The 13,014-nt window shown below is 46.9% G+C and overlaps 1 long non-coding RNA gene across 1 annotated transcript in view; it reads right to left on the reverse strand.

Moving 5' to 3' along the window:
• Positions 1 to 4,265: 4,265 nt before the first annotated feature.
• The window catches only part of LOC147737411 (uncharacterized), a 110,691-nt gene continuing 101,942 nt past the window's right edge, over positions 4,266 to 13,014 (reverse strand). Inside the window, exon 3 of the long non-coding RNA XR_015297247.1 lies at positions 4,266 to 4,338. This is a non-coding gene — a long non-coding RNA (uncharacterized LOC147737411). The remainder of the gene's footprint in view (positions 4,339 to 13,014) is intronic.

The following is a 13,014-nucleotide window of genomic DNA, read 5'->3' on the forward strand; positions in this document are numbered from 1 at the left end:
GGGCCCGCTCTGGCTTCGGGCCTACCACGGCCTGATGCACGGGATACGGCGGCCCCCTCCTCACATACGGGGGCCGCCGAGGGAGAGATCGAGGCCGACCCAGGTTACCGCGCGATGGCAGCGCCTCAGGGGTGATGCGTGGGCGGCGCCGCCACCGCGATGGGGGCACGGCCTCCTCAGGTGCCTCGGACGGCACGACAGCTCCGGGCTGCGGCGGTGAGTGGGGGTGCCAATAGCGCCTCGAGGAGGTGGTATCCAAGCGCCGCAGCGCTACTCGTGGGGGCCAAATCAGCGAGCACAGGAGAGCGCGTGGTATTGGGCAATCCAGCGCTCGGAGGTGATGCTTCTCGGCGCATGGCAGGGCCACAGAGTACAGCACTTGGCCAGTTAGTCAGCAGGCAGTGCTGGCAGGAGGGGAGGCAATCTCGCATACAGCGCTGGGCAGGGGAATTGAATATAGCGCTAATGTTCCCAGTTCAGCAGGGGCTGCAGGCAGAATAGGGAGCAGAACAGTTCAGTCAAGGGGAGACAAGTGGGACAAGGTGGGCCCACTGCAGGCAGGGCAGCACAGTCCAGTACCTGGTCGATCCCCCAGAAGTCTCTGGTCATAGGGAAGTAAACTTCTTGGCGCTTGGATGGTTCTGTGCCCTTGGATGTTGGTTACTTGAAGTTGAAGAGGGGGGGGTTGAGTTGGAGGCTAGATTAATTTTCCTCAGTCACTGCAGATGGACCCTGGGGTTCCCGGCGCTGGGCCAGATCAGGGGGCTAGTCTAGGACACCTCACCCAGCTTAAGAGGCCGCACCTAAATCCTGTCACTCCCAGTAGCATAGGTTCCTATCTAGGCCCTCCCGCCTAAAACTGCGGCGTGGGTTCCCCAGGTCAGTGATGCCCCAACTGACTAGAAAAAGTTCCCTCCCTTGCTTAAGTGTGCCCAGGTCAGGTAACCACTCTCTAAGGCGGCAAAAATCAGGTCTGCCTTTCTTCTGGAAGGTTCCAGGAGCTTCCCCACTCTACCTATGGACAGGGGATGGGTGGCTGGCATTGCAACATTGTATGGGGATCCAGCCTGCTCCTGGCAGCTAGGGTGCTACACTAAAAAGACCACGATGCAGTAGCAGGGGCTAGTGGCAGCCATGTTTGAAGTAGAGAGCACCTGCACCCTAACATGGATTAGCCATGAAAAGGTGCCCGAAGACCTAAGGGCCAACAAAAAGAAGGTGGGAAAAATAAGGCAAGGGCAAAAAAAACATAGGGAAAGACCACCCTAGGGCTGACAGGTCTAACAATCGGACACTGCAATCAATGCAGGTTTATTATGCTGAGATGTTTGGTATCAAATATCCCATATTTTAGAGAAACCTTCATGAGGCTGGGGAACTCGTAATGACAAGTGCGCAGCCAATGTACTTACTATAGAGCTTCCCTGGTCACTTGCAATATCCCGGAATCGACACGGATATTGCTGGGGCATATCTGCTCATGCAGATATGCCCTCACAGGAGATATCCCTAAAGCAGCCTGTAATATAAGGCCTGCTAGAGGGGTGTCTTACCTATATCTCAGACAGTCCCTATGGGCATCGCATACAGGGATGTGTGCCATGTCGACTCTTCAGGTTTGTATGCACCAAGACACGCAGGCTGCAGTGGCAGTATGTATGTATGTATGTATGTGTGTATGAATGTATGTATGTATGTATGTATGTGATTGGTGAGGGGTCCCTTAGGGTGGCAGAATTTGTGCTGCAGTCTTTAGAGACCCTCTTTAACAACAAGGCATTTGGTACCAGAGGTATCTTTTACAAGGGACTTATATGTGATCTAATGGGGTGACAATCGTGGAAACGACAGGTACACTTAAGGGAAGGAGATCGGGCTCAGGGGACCTGGTTGGCAGGGACCCTGTGCACTTCCAGTAAATACTATATCATTTTCCAGGTAAAAAGTGAAGGCTAACCATGTCCAAAACAGGCCCTTTCCTACATTGAGACATTTTTCCTAGGACAACAGGTCTTGCTCACAGTCCTTATACTGTGACTGCCACTACTGAACATTAATCTTGAATTGTTAAAGCAGGGCCAGGATCTGGACAGGAGCCAATAAACAGGAGGGCAACTCACCAGAGAATAGAAGTCTTCTGTCTTCACACTCACTTAGAGAGAACAATGCCATCCCGTGTATTGCATGAGAAAGAGACCACAACCCTCAGTGAAACACTCACCTCTCAGATGTGATTCGTTAATAAAATGAACATAACGGGTCCCTGGGGACCCCACAGATACACTGTTCCTACCAGTACCATAAATGCTTGGGGTCCCGCAGGTAAACCTAACAGTGCTACGAAGGCTTAGGGGCCCTACAGTTAAACCTTTCCTAACCCAGTGCTACAAAGGCTATGTGCTCACTGCAGCAGGACTGGGCGCTCTAGGGCAGCAATTAAGTTGCTTGGCATTTATCTACCCTTAGCTAAGCCACGTGATAAAGGCAGTAGATCAGAAGTAGCTCTCACTATCGAAAAGGTGGAGACCCTGGTATAACACAAACGCAGACATGCGGTTAGGCTCTACCAGGACATGTAGTAAACTATTAATTTATGTATATGTAAGATTAGATTGCATTGCAAATTAATTCTTATTTCACTATTTTCCGCACACAACATACAACATAGATTCCTCACATGCGCCCCCAGATGAAGGGAGAACCCCCAAAATGAATTGGGCAGACTGAATTTGAATTTACTTGAGGAACAGGGATTTTGAAAGTGATTCTATGAGAATAACTATGCTTAAACTGGAATACAGGTGGATTTGCTTCCAAGGGAAGGAGATATTGATGCACTTTTACGGGTACAAGCTGTGGAGCAGGAGACACAGACCAGATCTAGTCTGGGCTATATAAACAACTGTAGCCATCCACATCTCCCTTCTGGCACGCGATGAGTGGAATACATAAATACTACAATAATGAATGAAAAATACACGGCATGCATAGACAAGGTTTGCTATGTAACATCTGGACTCCTGTAAACCTAAACAAGCACCAGTATGTAAATGTAAAATGTAAATGTGTGTGTCTTGTAAAGCGCACTGCTACCCGGAGGCGTCCTGGCGCTATAGACCACTGGGGAACCCGTCCTGGCTTTCCCTGTGAGATGTTCTCTCCTGGGTATCTCCAAGGTGAAACCAGGCATCCCCGGCGTTTGTGGGGGGCCGTTGTGGAGATGAGGCAAGCTAATGCCCAGAGTTGCCGAGTGTGATCCCTGGTTAGAGTAGGCACCGAGGCAAGAATTATCGAGTCCGCTGACCCTGGTTCACGACCCTGCCGCGTCAGGAATTGAACCCTGGTCCCGGGCCATCCTCTGCTTCTGGGTCTGCCGCCTCTAACCAGTGAGCCACACCACTCTACTATTCTCTAGTATTCAGACACTAGGGACATCACCTGAAGCTCGTAAGATTTTCCTTTTGTTTGGTATCTTGTTTTTGGGATGTGGGTTTTTAGGATAAGCTATTTTTGGGTGCGTCTGGGGGTGGCGTGTGTCAGGTAGCCCCTGTGGTAGACGATGGGATAGAGGATAAGGAGTGCCATGCCATCCCTTCATATATTTCTCCCCTCCTATATTCACAGTCCCCTTTTACCAGTTGTCCGCTTTGCTGTCATCAAGAAGTGGAGAGAGGAGAATCGGCAGGCGGCCCCTTTAAGCCGGAGCTGAGGCCTGACATCAGAGGATACACACTTGAAGAAGGCGGGTCGGAGAGCACGTCAGGTTGGTCAGTAGTTGGTACAGCTACACGCGGAATGGGAACGCGAGGTGGAGAAACCAGCAGGGGAAGACCGGAAAGACAGAGAAGGACTAACAGCCTTACGAGAGAGAGAACCGGAGCCCAGAGGAGGTCACAGCTTGTCGGCGAGCAGAACACTTGAACCTGGCGGAGGAGGGAAAGCCGAAGCAGATGACCAGACCTCACTGAAGGGCGCGGAGTCACCACGCCATGGCCCCGGAGGGACGTGGCTCTTCCAGGTGCGTCGGCGTCTACGGGGTTTTTGGAAGGGGCTGAGTAAGAGAGGGACGGGAGGGGAGGCTGAGGGGTGAAAGGGACCCAGGGAAAAGGAAATAAGTGAGATGGAAAAGAATGCCAAGAGCAGAAATCATCGGCTACTCTTTTTCTTTTGGTTGCTCCAACCTCTACACCCTCCCTTCACATTTATGCATAGCTAATATTTATCCCTCAAATCCTCCCTTGACTAAACCATGAAGCAAAAACACTTACCTGAGTCTTTTCCTTCTGTCCGAGGGACGACGGCGGCCGAGGCTCACCTAAGGGACTGAAGAGGAAGACCCTGTGGGTAAGAAGAATATAACAGAGACAATCAATCATTGTGATTTCCTGTAGTACTAATAAAAAGTGCATACCAAGAAATTATTCAATGCAGTGTGCTCCTTCTTGACCGACTCTTCCACAACGGGGAGCTACATACTTTCCCTACAGGGAATGGGAGACAGAAACACAGAGACCAACAGACACACACAGACACACACACGGGAAAACATAGTAGGAAAATGCTATATACAGTTTTTATATGCTTGCATATGTACATTGTTTTAGAAAGATGGTGGAACTATTTATTCTTTCAATGTGCTTTTTTTGCTAATTACTTTTATCTGCTTCTATTATCATTGCAGTTCGGGCTGGACTGTTCCCATGAAGCACAGGGTCAAGACTGAGTTGCATATGGCCATGTCTAAACTGGGGTGGCATGGTGAGCAAAATAATGATGGATTTAACCCAGATCTCTTGACTGGGGGTGAATGTTTTGATTTGTTCTGCATTCCGTCCATCAATTGTGTGTCTTTTGCTCTATTATCATTGCAGCACTTTAATTCTATACAAGAATTACGATGGTTAAATTAATAATGAAAATGCTAATGATATGTTATTTTAATTTGATATTGCACATGAATTACCACTAAACAGAAACTACTTTAACCCCTTCGATGCTCATGACGAGCTGAGCTGATGACGAGCTGAGCTCGTCATGAACAATGGTAACTCTGTGAGTGCAGCACCGGGGGGGGAAACCTCTAGCAGCCAAGGTGTTAAGGAGAAATTTAGGATTGGTACGTAGAACCACTCAATCTTTGTGAATTTGGAAGAAAGGCTCTTGTATAGTTAATGCCTGAAGTTCATCAACTCTCCTTAGAGAGTTTATCGTTTTGAGGAAAGCAACTTTCCATGACAGGAATTGTAACGGACATTTGTGCATTGGTTCAAAAGGCGGGCCCTTTAGCCTTGTAAGGACTATGTTTAAGTTCCACTCTGGAGCAGGGGGAATACTTGGCGGTATAACCCTTTTTAATCCTTCCATGAAGGCTTTAATCACTGGTACTCTGAAGAGAGATAGGTGTTGTCTATTTTGCAAGTGTGCAGCTACGACTCCCAGGTGTAAACAAATGGATGTGTAAGTGAATCCACATTGCTGTAAATGCAACAGATAACAAATGATGTTCTGCACGAACGCATCAAGATGATTGATATTGTTGTTGTTACAAGAGGCAACAAAACTTTTCTTTTTGCTGCATAACATCCTCTAGTACTGGCTTTCGAGCTTCCTTGAAAATATTCATACAGTCTGGTTGTAGTTGTAAATAACCAAACTCTATGACTTCAGGAGCCAAATCGCTAGGTTGAGTTCTCTGGGAATTGGATGTCTGATTTCTCCATGGCTCTGAGTGAGGAGACAAGGTGTGAGATTTGGCTTTTGATGTGGAACCACTGAGAGTTCTTAGGATGAGATTACCAAGGTTGGCGAGAACATGTGGGGGCTATTAAGATCAGTGAGGGACATTTGTCTGAGCTTCCGAACTAGTAATGGAATTAGCAGGAGAGGCGGAAAAGTGTAAGCAAATATCCCTGACCAAATCAGCCATAGGGCATTGCCTTCGGATGCTGGGTGTGGGAACCTGGATGCAGAGATTGGGCATTTTGCGTTGTGCACTGCAGATCTATCTGTGGAAAACCTCAGTTTTGAACGTAGGGAAGAAGAACTTGGGGATGAAGTTCCCACTCGTGTATTTGCTACTTGTGTCTGCTGAGCAGGTCTGCAATCTGATGGTCTACTCCTGGGAGGTGCTCTGCTAGGAAATAGATTTTCTGGCGAATCGCCCAATCCCAAATGCTTTGTGCAAGGTGCGACAGCTAGAGAGAGGGAGTCCCTCCCTATTTCTGTAGGTAGTACATTGCTGTCATGTTGTCCGTGCGAACGAAGACAGTCTTGCCTACAAGTTGGGTGAGAAAAGCTGAGTGCTGGGAACACTTCTAGAAGTTCCAGGTAGTTGATGTGGAGACGTTTGTGTTTGTCCGACCGCAGCCCCTGGACTTTGCAATGTTGAAGATGGGCACCCCAACCGGTTACTGTGGAATCGGGTCTATGAAAGGCCGCCCTTTTGCTAAGTTTTGAGGGTTCCACCACTGCAGCGAGCGATGGTTGCCACTATCTACCAACACTAGGTCGGGGTCGCAAATTGCGAGGCTCATTAATATTAATGAGCCTCCCACAATTTGCGAGCCCATTGGGAATGCCGCCCTACCAGGGATGGTACCCTGCTGGGCTCAGCAGACCACCATGTCTGGGACTGCTTTTTAATGAAGCAACTTTTTTTTTCTTTCTTTTTTTAAATGCAGGAAAACTTTTTCGTTTCATTCTTTAAGGGCGGGCAGGCAGTGGTCCCTGGGACCACTGCCGGCCCTTAAAAAATATTTTTAGACACAGTCACAAAGTGGAAGGGGTAGCCTGGGGACCCCTTCGAAATAGCGACTGCAATACCACCCTCTTGAAGAGGGTGGTCATTTGCAAGTCTTTTGCGACCGCAATTGTGGTAACAAAACATTCACACATAGCCTTGCGGACGCAATTAGGAAGGGAATGCCCCTTCCTAATTGCGACTCGCACCTCAGGCATACCTCCAACAATATGTGCAGCGACCATCAAAAGCCGGCCTGGACTCCTTATTGGTACGAAGAAGCATCTGCTCCACTCCTGTTAACGGCTGATTCTTCCCTTCTGCAGAACCCAGGAAGTTATCTGGAAGCGGAAGAGCTCACTCACGTAAGAGGCGGGAACGAAACCTCAGCCAGCCAATCCGAGAGAAGAAAGAGGTCACGATTGGCTGGAAAAGGGGGACGACGCTTCAGAAGGTGCGCCGGACAGTCTAGGAGCATACGTAGGAAACCAGAGCCGAAGACTCGCCCAGCAACCAAGCCGACACCTAAGCAGCGGACCGGGAAGACTTCGCAGCCCACAACGCCGGAGCCTGGGGTCCCCGAGACGACGACGCGGAAACGTGGACAGAAGAGTGGTGGATTCCGGAAGTCATGCCCGCCGCCACAACTCAGGCGAGTTGTGGCTCCTAGCGGTACGTGTTGGGGAAAAGGGCTTAGGGAGGGGGAAGGGAGTGTGTTAAGGGCGGCGGGGGGCATTGGATAGACGCAGTGGTGTATGTGTGCAACCAAGGGTCAATGGGTGATCTTAATGCCTGAATCACGCTCTGTCCGACACTTCCTGTGCACTATACTGCCTGCTCTACCTAGAAGCATTACCTCGAATACCCGCACACCCGCCACTATACCCTCAGTCACAGCTCTTTCCCACTCACGTGGTTCATTTTGGTGACGGTATCCTGATAAGAATAAAACAGGGGAATCTTAACCGTATTCTCTCTTGTTTTTGTTTTGAGACACTCCTGGAGATACAACTGTAGAAGCCCCTAATAGGCTTCTGGGCCACGTAGAAGACCAACCTACCAGGGAGCCCTCTGAAACTTGAAGAAGCTACCTCAACTCCTCTTTGTTTGCAACATTTTGGGACTGCGAAGACTGTTACTTTTGTCCACTTTTGTTACACTCCCAAATAAAACCCTTCCAATACTGACCCCATACGGCCTCCTCGCTTCTGCTTCCGACCGTCCCTCTGACATTTCCTAAATAGCGAGTCGCAAATAAACTGCGACTTGCTATTTTGGAATTGTACATGGCCAACAGTGATTTTGCATGTGCAAGCGGGTTCGCAAACCCGTTTGCGCATGCAAAATCATGTCGTACATCTGGCCCCCTGTGATTGATTCCAATGACTCGCTAGACATTGTGGCAGAGGACGCATATGAAGCCTTGCATGAGGTACGATTGCAACGCAGGATGCCATCATTCCTAGCAGATGCATGAAGACTTTGGCTGGTAATGATTGGTTGAGTTGAAATTGTAAAAGTATGGCCTGGATATTGTGAATTCTGGCTATATTGGGAGCGGCTAGAGCATTGAGTGTGTTGATGGAGGCTCCCATATAAGATTGCACTTGTGCGGGACACAGGTGGGATTTTTGTGCAATTATTGTAAAACCCAACTGGTGAAGTAGATGTACTGTTGTCTGATTGTGTCCTTGGTGAGAAAGAGGAAGACCTGGGTGTCGTGGGCGTAGGATACTATACTGAGTCCGTGCTCTTTGACGATGGTGACGAGGAGGGCCATGTAGATGCTGAACAGCGTGTGGCAAAGCGACGATCCTTGTGGTACTCCGCAGTTGATTTCTGTGGGTTTGGAGAGGAAGGGTGGCAGTCTGATTCCTTGGGTTCTGCCGGTGAGGAAGGAACAGATCCAGTCAAGGGCTGCTCCCTTTGTACCGGCATCGTGGAGTCTGCTGGTGAGTGTGCAGTGGGAGACAGTGTTGAATGCCGCAGGGAGATCGAGTAGGATCAGAGCTGCAGTGTGCCCTTGGTCCAGCAGGGTGTGGATGTTGTCTATGGCTGCGAGGAGAGCGGTCTCGGTGCTGTGGTTGCTTCGGAATCTGGATTGGGAGGGGTCGAGATGGAGTTTTCTTCGATGAATTTTGTTAGCTAGGCATGGACGATCTTCTCTGTGACTTTGGTCATGAAGGGGAGGAGGGAGATTTGTCGGTAGTTCTTGAGGTCGGTGGGGGCGCTGAGGGCTTCTTGAGCAGGGGTCTGCTTTTGGAATTGTTTCCTCTATATCCTCCTCTGTAGAAACCTCTAGAGGAAAAGGATTGGATGCTACCTTTGTAAGAGGAAGCATTTGAGTCTGAGGATGATGCTTTGGACCCTGCTATGTAAAATGAGCGGTGAAAGGAGCCTCTATTGGATGGGGACTGGAGTGCTCCAATGGAATTTGCTACTTCAGTGTCCTTTTTCTTCTTTTCTAAGGCTTGGTCAACTACAGGACCAAACAGGTGTTCTTTGTCAAAGGGAGTGTTCAAAATGGACTGTTGAACATCATGCTTAAACCCTGAGATCCTAAGCCATGCACGCCTTCTGAGGAGAATTCTGGAATTGATCTTCCTAGCTGAGATCGTAAGCCATGCATGTCTTCTAAGGTGAATGCTGGTATTGATCTCCCTAGCTGCGGTGTCCGCTGCGTCTAAAGCACATCTCCTTGAGGAGTTAGAAATGAGTTTCCCCTCTTCAGCTAACTGCTGTGCCTTAGTTTTGTGTGAGTCTGGGAGATATTGGAGCAGTTGCTCCAACTCATCCCAGTGTGCCCTGTCGTACCTAGCTAGTAGGCCCTGTGTGTTTGCAATGCGTTATTGAGTAGTGGCTTGAACAGCTACTCATTTCCCCGAGGCATCTGTAAGTTAGGATTCTTTATCTGGGGGAGGTGCATCCCCATAGGTTTGCGAGTTAGCTCTTTTGCGAGCGTTGTAGAGAGTCAAGAGGTAATTGTCCCATAATCAGTCAGTCAGTCAAAAGCTTTATTATCGGTTGATAACCATACAAAGACAGATTTACATTTATATTATATATATTATTATATATTGGTTCTCTTTTAGATATTCTCTGTTTGCAAACAACAAAGAATATAAATATTCTCTCTCTCTTTGGGGATAGTGAAGGATAGGTAGTGTGGACCTTTGTCCACAATTGTTTGAGATCTTCATTTGTCCGATTATTGGAGGACAATCTTTTTTCGAGAACCGCCCAAGGAGGGGGAGGAGAATAGAGCGGACACCGTATCAGTACAGGGGACAGTATCAAAGGAATCATCAACAAGATTATCAGGGAGGGCAGAGAGTGACCCATCAACACAACCAGGCCCCTCAAGAATATCTCAACAAAAGGAGTCAGAGATATCAACGTTAAATAAGACTGAAACCCAAAAATGTCCTATTATCAACCTTTCAAGTCATGTCCTTAATAAATTAGAATTAGAAGTCCTGGAAAAAGGGTTCACATTTGCACCCACCGCAAATGTGAATAAATTTAGTTTAGAAAAGGACTTTAAGGCATTTTTTCGCAAGATCAGATTAAAGGAATTTTTTGAAACTAGGGAAAACACTCAAGCTATGAACATTTCAGGCCTTAAAGAAAAGTCTACATCCACACCAGCAATTACCCAAGTGAGTAAAAATATTGAAATCTTTGAGAAAGTTGTGGAATTGAAAGTCAGAGAAATGTTAAGTGATGCCAACCCAGATACAAATAACATGTCCAGAGAATTGAGGAAGGCCATGATGGATCTTAAAAACAATTTGCAACTTACCATCAAGCCTGCAGATAAAGGTGGGGGGTGATTGTATTCTATACAGTTGATTATGACACCAAGATGTTACAACTACTGGATGTCAAAGAACACTATCAGAAAGTACTGTCTACTAAATTAGATTCCTTGAAAAGGCAGGTAACTGAAACAATCAACACCGCCTAGGAAAATGGGTGGATCTGTCAGGCTGAACAGAAGTTTCTAAATAATGAAAATGCTAGAATTCCGGCAATATACGGTCTCCCTAAAATCCATAAAAACCTTAACAACCCCCCGATGAGACCTATAGTCAGTTGCATTGGTTCACTACTTGAACCTCTTAGTCAATATGCGGACATGCTCCTTAAACCATTAGTAACCCAACAAAAATCCTATGTTCGCGATTCGGCTCACATCATCTCAATGATTGAGGGCATGAATTTTGAATCGGAAAATCAGATCTTAGTGACCCTCGATATAGAGGCACTATACACTAATATACCGCAAGACAACACCATTCAGGTTATTGGTGATATTCTTGAAAATGCAGACCTTAGGGGAGCAAATAAGGACTTCATTATTCAATGTATTAGACTGGTGTTGAAAAACAATATGTTCTTATTTAAAGATGAGTTCTGATTGCTAAGGGGGAGGGCGACAAATATCCGGAGCTGTGGCAACCCTTCTTGACGCTTTTGGCTTCCGAATTTAGAGAAGTGACCTGCCCTAGATACCTACGCCTGTTGCGGCTGTCTCAGCCGGTTGCTACGACCACTGAGGCCTGAGAGAACATTATTGCGAGTTTGGAACACGGACCTGGAACCGAGGTGGGGGCGGGTAGGCAGGGGGGCGGCGGGGACGGGGAAGTTTTGTTGGATTTTGGTTCCTTTTACTGTATTTTGACACTACTAAGCTTTTTGGACATGGACTTGATCGCAGATACCGCTACCTGGAAACGATGCCCCACCATTCATTGTCACCGTCACAGGTGCTTCCCAGACACTCTAAGGGCACCTGGGCATCGGGGCTGGGATCACAAAGCGCACACGTCCAAGCGCTCCTTTTTCCGTTTTCCCTGTTTTCACTCTTTCTTAAAAGCTGTATTGACACTGGCCGAGCTGAATGTTGATGCCACGGCAGCCTGTGAAGCATTTTGGTATGATGCATTGGTTTTACAGCACAATAAACAAAGTTTATACATAAAGATGAGTTCTTCCTCCAATGCAAAGGTACCAGCATGGGAGCCACCTGTGTGCCGAGCCTGGCGTGTTTGTATGTGGCTAGGTTTGAGGATAGGCATGTTTTCAATGAGGCGGCGCCCTTCTTTGAAAATATAAAGATGTGGCGTCGCTTCATTGACAACATTTTTTTCATTTGGAAAGGAAATATTGATACTCTGGAGGAATTCCTAGCATGGTTAAATCTAGGAGATGGGAGCCTCAAGTTTACAGCAGCATATGACAACAATGCGGCTAATTTTTTGGATATTACAATCAAAAATAGTGAAGGAATCTTAGAAGTAGAATTATACATCGAGTCTACAGACAAAAACACACTCCTACACTACAGTAGCTATCACCCCTGTTCCCAACGTGACAATGTACCATTTGGACAATTACTCCGATTACGGAGGAATTGTTCTAATATGGCAGACTATCTAAAGCATGCAGATAGATTGGGTGAAAAACTGAAGGACAGAGGCTACCCCAAGAAATTGATAAAGAATTCTTGCAAAAGGGCACGATTTTACAACCGTGACAGCATGATACATCCAGATCCCAGCTCCAGTAAAATAAAATCTAATACAGACGCCAAGTTAGTATTTGTGAGCCAATTTTCTAACATCAGCAACAGACTAAAGAATGTTATCCACTCTAATTGGAACATTCTTAATGATGGTAAAGATGAAAAGATTCCTAAACCCATTTTTGCGTTCAGACGCAATCAAAACATCCGTAATAATTTGGTTTATACATATAGAGAGGAAAGCCAGACTAATCAGAGAAACATCACAGGGAACAAAGCGGTTGGCAACTACAAATGCGGCAAGTGTTCGATATGTGACAACTGTCTTGTTACTAAAACACTTACCCACAATGGGTATACCATGACACCTAAAACTTTAAATAACTGCAGGAGCAGCAATGTTGTATATCTGCTGCTCTGTCCTTGTGGACTAGCCTATGTAGGTGAAACTGTAAGGGTGATAGGACTGCGTCTAGTGAGAACAGACCCGTGTTGAAAACTAGTAACATGAATGCCCCTATGGTTGAACATTTTACTAAACTAAAACATAATCACACAGAATTTTCTTGGTTCATTATAGAAAAGATCATAAGCTCAAAGAGAGGAGGAAATGTGGAAACCAAACGTAAAAACAGAGAACAGTGGTACATTTCCATCCTCGACACTGTAAACAAGGGGTTGAACACAAAAGCGGATTGTAGTTTAACAACCCTCTCTTAACTTAATTGAAATCTTTGATCAAAGGTGG

The sequence above is a fragment of the Lissotriton vulgaris genome, chromosome 1_1, assembly GCF_964263255.1.
Source record: "Lissotriton vulgaris chromosome 1_1, aLisVul1.2, whole genome shotgun sequence".
Classification (NCBI taxonomy): domain Eukaryota; kingdom Metazoa; phylum Chordata; class Amphibia; order Caudata; family Salamandridae; genus Lissotriton; species Lissotriton vulgaris.